At 34.8% G+C, this 7,208-nt stretch overlaps 1 non-coding gene across 1 annotated transcript; it reads left to right on the top strand.

The window, feature by feature from the left end:
• The first annotated feature begins 277 nt into the window (after nt 1-277).
• Nucleotides 278-427, top strand: LOC112859192 (small nucleolar RNA SNORA62/SNORA6 family). Its single transcript, XR_003223491.1, has one exon. It is a non-coding gene; the product is annotated as a small nucleolar RNA SNORA62/SNORA6 family (small nucleolar RNA).
• The last annotated feature ends 6,781 nt before the right edge of the window (nt 428-7,208 follow it).

The raw sequence follows: 7,208 nt of genomic DNA, 5'->3' as shown, positions 1-7,208 counted from the left end.
AACAAAAATATATTTCTGTGTATATGTGTGTGTATAATTATAGATAGTGAAGAAAATTATAAATAAATGTAATCAAGAACTGAATGGAATAAGTATAAAAATAAGGTGGCCAAAGATGATATTTTACAGATGACATTTGTGCTGGGTTTGAAAGATTAAGAAACAGCAAACTTTATGTTCTGTCACATGGGAATAATCTAAGCCAAAGGAAGCAGGCATGAAGGTCTAACAGAACAAAAGTTTTGTCTCAGAAAAGCAATAAAAAGATACCAATTTCACTGCACGCTGTTAGAGCCTGGAGTTGACGCCACTGGCTGGCCAATGAACTCACGAGTGTAAGCATATGCTTTGTGAGGAGCAGGTCTTTCGCTAACACCACAGGTCTCTGACCCAACGAGTGTAGTTTGATAGTAATCTTGCTGTAAGTATTATATAGATAGATAGATAGATAGATATAGATATAGATATAGATATAGATATAGATATAGATATATAGATAGATAGATAGATTCTAGAGTCCAGTCGGCAAGAAGACAGAAGAGGATGTGGTAGTTAGGCAGAAATCAAATCATTCAGAGTTTTAGTTTTTGGCTTTCTAGTAAGATTGAAGTACATGAACTTGAGCTAACCTTTGACTCCTTTGACCAACAGAATGCAGCAACAATGATAAGGTGTTTATTTCAGGTCTCCTCCTTAAGAACTTTAGATCCCCATTTGCACTTACGAATCCGGTTGTCATATAAGAAGTCTGACTGCCCTGAGAGCTTGGCACTTGAGGAAGCCCAAGCTGGTCGCATGGAAAGGCCCTATGGAGGAATACTGAAACATCATACATAAAAGTAAAGCTATCCATAATGCTCCAGTCCAGCTCAGTCACTAGCCGAATGCAGCTAATGGAACACCCCCAGCTAATAAGATGTAAAGCATAACCACCCAATCAATCCCTGCTCCGATTCCTGACGAACTAGATTATAAAAAAATAATTATTTTATGCCACTTAATTTAAGGATGGTTAGTTACACGGAAATAAAGGAAACAGTAAACCTATAGAGTCATACCTCCTTTTATTGCACTTGACTATATTTTGCAGATACTGTATTTTTTTTTAATAGTTGAAAGTTTGTAGCAATCTTGCATGAAACAAGTCTATAGGCACCATTTTTCCAGCAGCATCTGCTCACTTCAAGTCTCTGTGTCACCTTTTGGTAATTCTCACAATATGTCAAATTTTATTATTATTATTATTATTATTATTATATTTGTTATGGTGATCTGTAATCGGTGATTATGACTCCCTAAAATCTTACATGATAGTTAGCATTTCTTAGTAATAAAGTATTTTTAAAATAATGGTGTGTGCATTTTTTTAGACATAATGCTTTTGCACACTTAATAGAATACAGTATAGGATAAACATAACTTCTATATGCGTTGGGTAACAAAAAAAAAATCATTTGACTCACTTTATTGTGATATGCTTTATTTCAGTGAGCTGGAACTGAACCCACAATACCTCCAAGGTGTGCTTGCATTATAATATAATGTTATATAACAACAAAAAATAAAATTATAATATACAGTATACTATACTATAGTATACCATAATATAACTTCAGGCAGTAAGAGTATGTATTCACCTTTCCTAAGCAATAGTATTTGTTTACATGTAAAATCATTCTGTTTATTATGCATGGTTCTTTTATAACAATATAATTTTGCTCTTAGGATAGCACAAAATAGCTATCCGCAAAAGGGGGTTAAAGACATAGATGGCTTCTTTATATCAAAATTAATATTTCTACAAAATTTCCTTAGGGTTTTGTTACAGTAAGTTTAGAGTAGCTAAAAGCTGAGTTAAAGTGAGTAGCAATACAATTTAAATATATCCATTATTTGAGGACTTAGTTTTGCCAAAGAGACATGGCCTTTAGTTTTCTGTCAATAGCAATATTATTTTAAGTTCAGAGCCTCTTACATATTCATATTTACCTTATGGTCTTTATCAGGGAATGTCATTTTATGAGCAAGTGTTGGGAAATATAATTAAATAGATGTGACCACCAGTTGACCTGTGAGCTGGACCAGCACCTCATCCCCTCCCCTGTCCTTGGACTGTGGTGCCCTTGCTTTTCTTCCTCCCAAAGGACTGCTCCAAGGACATAGCTTAGAGATGGTGATATGGTGTTGAGAATGCCTACACAATGTACATGACTGAACCCAGTTAAGATGTCTTTATAAAATCTTAATATTTGCCAACCATAAGCAGGGTTCCATTTGATGCCCAGGAAAGCTTCATACGTAAGTTTAATTTGCTTATTAAAACTGCCACCTACCAACTTAAAGTGGTCTGACTCTTTCTTTGATCTCTCCCTCCCCTCCACGTTCTCCATGTTTAAATTACACCCAGGAAGCTCCTGACAATGCTGCTTACCCACAACTAGTGAAATAGCCGCAAATAACTTTATTTTTTTTCTCTGTATATTTAGTATTTATTGATTTCCATTCATGGCTATGTGTAATGTCGAGTTGTTTCAACGGACTGATAAAGTTAAATATAATTAATATCGTGACAACTCAGTAACAAGAGTGACTCTTATAACTCTTACTGAGCGTAATTGGGTTCTATGACTTGTTCCTAACTCATAGAATATGGATGGCAATGGAATCCTCTCCTATGATGAAACTACATTTTTATTTTATTTTATTTTATTTTATATTTTATTTTTTAAGAGAAAGAGAGAGAGAGCACAAGCAGGGGAAGGGCACAGAGAGAGTCCCAAGCAGGCTCCACATGCAGCCTGAAGCCCAAGATCAAGATCCTGAGACCATGACCTGAGCCAAAATCAAGAGTCTGACACTTAACAAAATGAGCGATGCAAGCACCCCAGATTAGGTTACATTTTATGGTAAAAGTGATAGGATGTCATTCCTTTGATCATGTTATGTGAATCTCCATCTTACTGAAACTAGTCTTTCTCTCTACTGCCTCTCAAGAAGCAAGAAGACAGGTTGTTAACTGCGTATCAAGCAGCATCCATGACAAAGAACTTTGGATCGCCTATAGGAGCTTACAGTCTTCCTGCCACAAGGAAATAAATTCTGATAACAACTGGGATGAGCTTGGAAGGGGATTCTTCTTCAGTCAAGCCTCCAGATGGGACTATCACCAGGATCGTGAGACTTTGAGCAAAGGACACAGCTAATCTGTGCCTAGATTCTTTACCCATAGAAAGTGAGACATAATAAATGTGCTTTGTTTTAATCACTAAGTTTCTCATAATTTGTTATGCAGCTATGGAAAACTAACATGCGACATACCTTTGTTTAGACAAGTGCTGTTCAGTAGAAATAAAATTCAAGCCACATATGTTATTTTAAAAGTAGCAAAAAGAAAGGAAAATTAATTTTAACAACATATTTCACTTACTTATTATGTATTTATGTTATTTGCTACATATGTTCATAAAGCATATTATATATTATATAAATTAATCTAATCTGATTATAATAGTAAATATATATCATATATTTAGTATTAGTGGGGTTCATGGGTGACTCAGTTAAGCAAGCCACTCGGTCGTGAACTCACAGTTTGTGAGTTTGAGCCCCATGTCAGGCTCTGTGTTAACAGCTCAGAAGCCTGGAGCCTGCTTCTGATTCTGTGTCTCCAGCTCTCTCTGACCCTCCCCACTCACACTCTGTCTCTCTCTCAAAAATAAATAAACATTAAAAAAAAGTCTTAAAAAATATGTTTAGTATTAGTCTATTATATTACATATAATATGTATTTATATTTTATTTTACCCCAATCATCAAAACCTTGTCATTTCAATATGTAATCAATATAAATATTATTAATGATTATATATATTGTATATATAATATGTATACAGTTTTAGTACCAAAACTTCAAGATCCATTGTGTATTCACACATAGCATATATCAATTTGGGTACTATATTTTATCAAAAATTATTAATCTGTACTTAAGTTTTATAAAATACATCTAAAAGTTTTATGTTATATTACTTTTCAAATTTAATTATTTCATGAACATTTTATAATTTATATAAATGTTGAATCACTGATGCTAATATATGTCAGCTATACTTTTAAGAATAAAGAAAAAATAGTTCATTATAATTATACAAAATTATAAATTCTGCTCTTCACACACTAGACATAGTTTAGTACTCAATAGTTACATTAGGTAGTGGCCACTAGCTACCATACTGAATAGGGTAGGGTTAGACCATGGATTTCATGACCCTGAGACCTTAGGCCCATGTTTACAATTCATACTTAAATCAATTGTTATGAACTTTATGAAATCAAACAATCAAAAAGGGTACTTGTTTTCAATGCAGTTTACCAGGACACCACCCACTCACCTCGTTCTGATTCAGCAAATTAGTAGTTGGATCAGATAATTAAGATGCAACTGGTCCGGAAATCTCATTTTGAGAAAACAATGGTGCTGGGAGCTATCCAGGACAGAGGCGGGATGGGGAATGGAGATTGGTTTGCCTTAATGTCTAGAGCTCAAGTGGGTATCATATACTCCAACCCCTTGTGGCTTATAAATAGAATTTTGGCCCTAAGACCATATTCCTGGGAAATCAAAAGAAAAAGTAAAGAAATCCTAAAAAGGAGACTGCCCATATCTTTTGCAGAAAAATAATATTTCCCTTTAACTTACCCCAACCCTAATGAAAATATGTTAGTAACGAGGAGCTTTGAGTTGTACCTAAGAATACAATATGCCCAGATATTGTTTGGAATATGCCCACATCACTGCCTCCTTGCTTTTATCCCTATTTCAATTACTTTCATTTTCAGGTTTCATTTTCAACACTTGATACTTAAAAATAAATGTAGAGCACAGTTTTATCCTTATGTTATTCTTTTCTTTAATGTTTATTTGCTTTTGAGAGAGATAGAGAGAGACAGACAGACAGAGCAGGAGTGGGGGAGGGGCAGAGACAGAGGGAGATACCAGATTGGAAGCAGGCTACAGGCTCTGAGCTGTCAGCACAGAGCCCAACATGGGGCTCAAACCCACAAACTGTGAGATCATGACCTGAGCCGAAGGCAGATTCTTAACTGACTGAGCCACCCAGGCGCCCCTATGTTATTCTTGATTTATGGCTAAACCCTAAGAACCTCATCTACATCTAAAATTTCGGCTACCACTTATATGCTGATGGATTCCACAACTTTATTTTTCTAGATCTATATTTGTAAATTGTACTTATTTGTTTGAATGACTTTTGACATCTTGAATGCCAACGTTTGAATGACTCATTGGCATCTCAAACTCAATGTCTAAAATGAAACTTATTTTTGTTTCCAATTATTCTTAAATCTTCTTCTTTATTTACTCTCTTCCTAAACATACCACTATGTACAAGTTAAAGCCAGACATCAGTGATTCATTCTTGATGATTTTTCTTTCTCATTTTCTCCTTTACTCATTAAAGTGTAGCATTTTATTTGTTTAATATCTCTTGAACCCTTTCTTTTCTGTTTTGACCATCATTGCTTTGTTATTCATACATGACTACTTATAAACGTCCATGTTAATTCTCTGATTGTTAATTCCACCAATTTTCTTGCTTTTACCGGCCTTTATTATGCCTCCGCATAAAATGGCACCTCATCATTTTCAGGAAAATTTTAATCTCCCTAGTATAATTCACAAAACCACTTATGGCATAAACCTCACGTATCTCTCTGGCTTGATTTTTCTGTGTCTTGTACAGGGCCTGTTACATATCACATGAGCAGAAATATGCAGAAAGTGTACTTGGTTTATTTTTTAAGAATCAGAGATTATACTTTTTCATTTTAATAGAATAAACAAAGTATTAAATAAATTTATTAGAGGGTTTTAAAAAATTATCGTTATATATATATATTTTTTTTTTTAATTTTTTTTTTTCCAACGTTTTTATTTATTTTTGGGACAGAGAGAGACAGAGCATGAACGGGGGAGGGGCAGAGAGAGAGGGAGACACAGAATTGGAAACAGGCTCCAGGCTCTGAGCCATCAGCCCAGAGCCCGACGCGGGGCTCGAACTCACGGACCGCGAGATCGTGACCTGGCTGAAGTCGGACGCTTAACCGACTGCGCCACCCAGGCGCCCCTTATATATTTTTTTATATGGAAGTCCAGCAGGACATAATAAACAGAATACTGGATTGAAATCCAGAAAGTTAGGTTTTGGTTGTATTTCTGCCAATAAATAGCCAAACAACTTTTGTCAGATAAACTAAACCTCTGTAAGTCTTAGCTAACAACTTTCTTATCTGTGAAATAAGTTGGCTGAGCAAGATAATCTGTATGTTTCTTTCTACCTTATTTTATCCAGGTCAGTACTGTTAAATAGAATAATGCCCTCTGCCACAGAAGACTTTACCGATTTCACTGTTAAATATGACTACTAACTCCACTGGAATCCTTTATCAAGAGTTTTCAATATATTAAACCTAAAACTGCTTTATTTTCTTGATTTGAGATACAGATAAAATAAAATGCATATATCAACAGTGGATTTACAAATTATATTTGTCTATTGTGAACAAAAATATGAGCATTTACAAATAGCATATGAAGAATTTAGTACTCCTCAGCCCTCATACTCAGAGATAGCATCATTAAAAAATATTATCATCCATTCAGCATTGTTTTTGTTTTCCTTAATAGTGGAATCTATATATTTCATAAGCACTCTCATTTTACGGTGACATTATTGGTCAAAATAATTAACACTCACAATCTGAATGTTCTCAAAATTTCCTAGGGCAATCAATTTAAATAAAACTTTCAAGTCTTCTAAATAATAATGATAATAATGGAAAACAGAAAAAAATCCACATTACAATTTTTATTTGTTGAACATGTTTTTACCTAAGAAACAAAGAACACAATTCATTTGAAACTGTCACCAGCTAGATCCCAAGACCTTTTACTTCCCATCTGCTTGTACCTACTGACCTTTGTCCTCCATTATTCCTTAAGCTCTTCTTTCCAGCTTATCTGTTACCTTAGGCAAACCACCCAATGTCTACAAAATCCAGTGATGGAAACCAAAACTAACCCTCAAACAATAGGACTTACTCTGACAAAGAGCCCTGGCCAGCCTAGACCACCCAGACCAGTTCGAGCTTAACTCCCACCTCACACCTGCATAGATGGACCATGGAGT

Source organism: Puma concolor, chromosome B1, assembly GCF_028749965.1.
Source record: "Puma concolor isolate L17-30 chromosome B1, mPumCon1.1.hap2, whole genome shotgun sequence".
In the NCBI taxonomy this organism is placed as follows: Eukaryota; Metazoa; Chordata; class Mammalia; order Carnivora; family Felidae; genus Puma; species Puma concolor.
The sequence above is the reverse complement of the archived record's forward strand: the minus strand, read 5'-3'. Positions and strand labels throughout refer to the sequence as shown.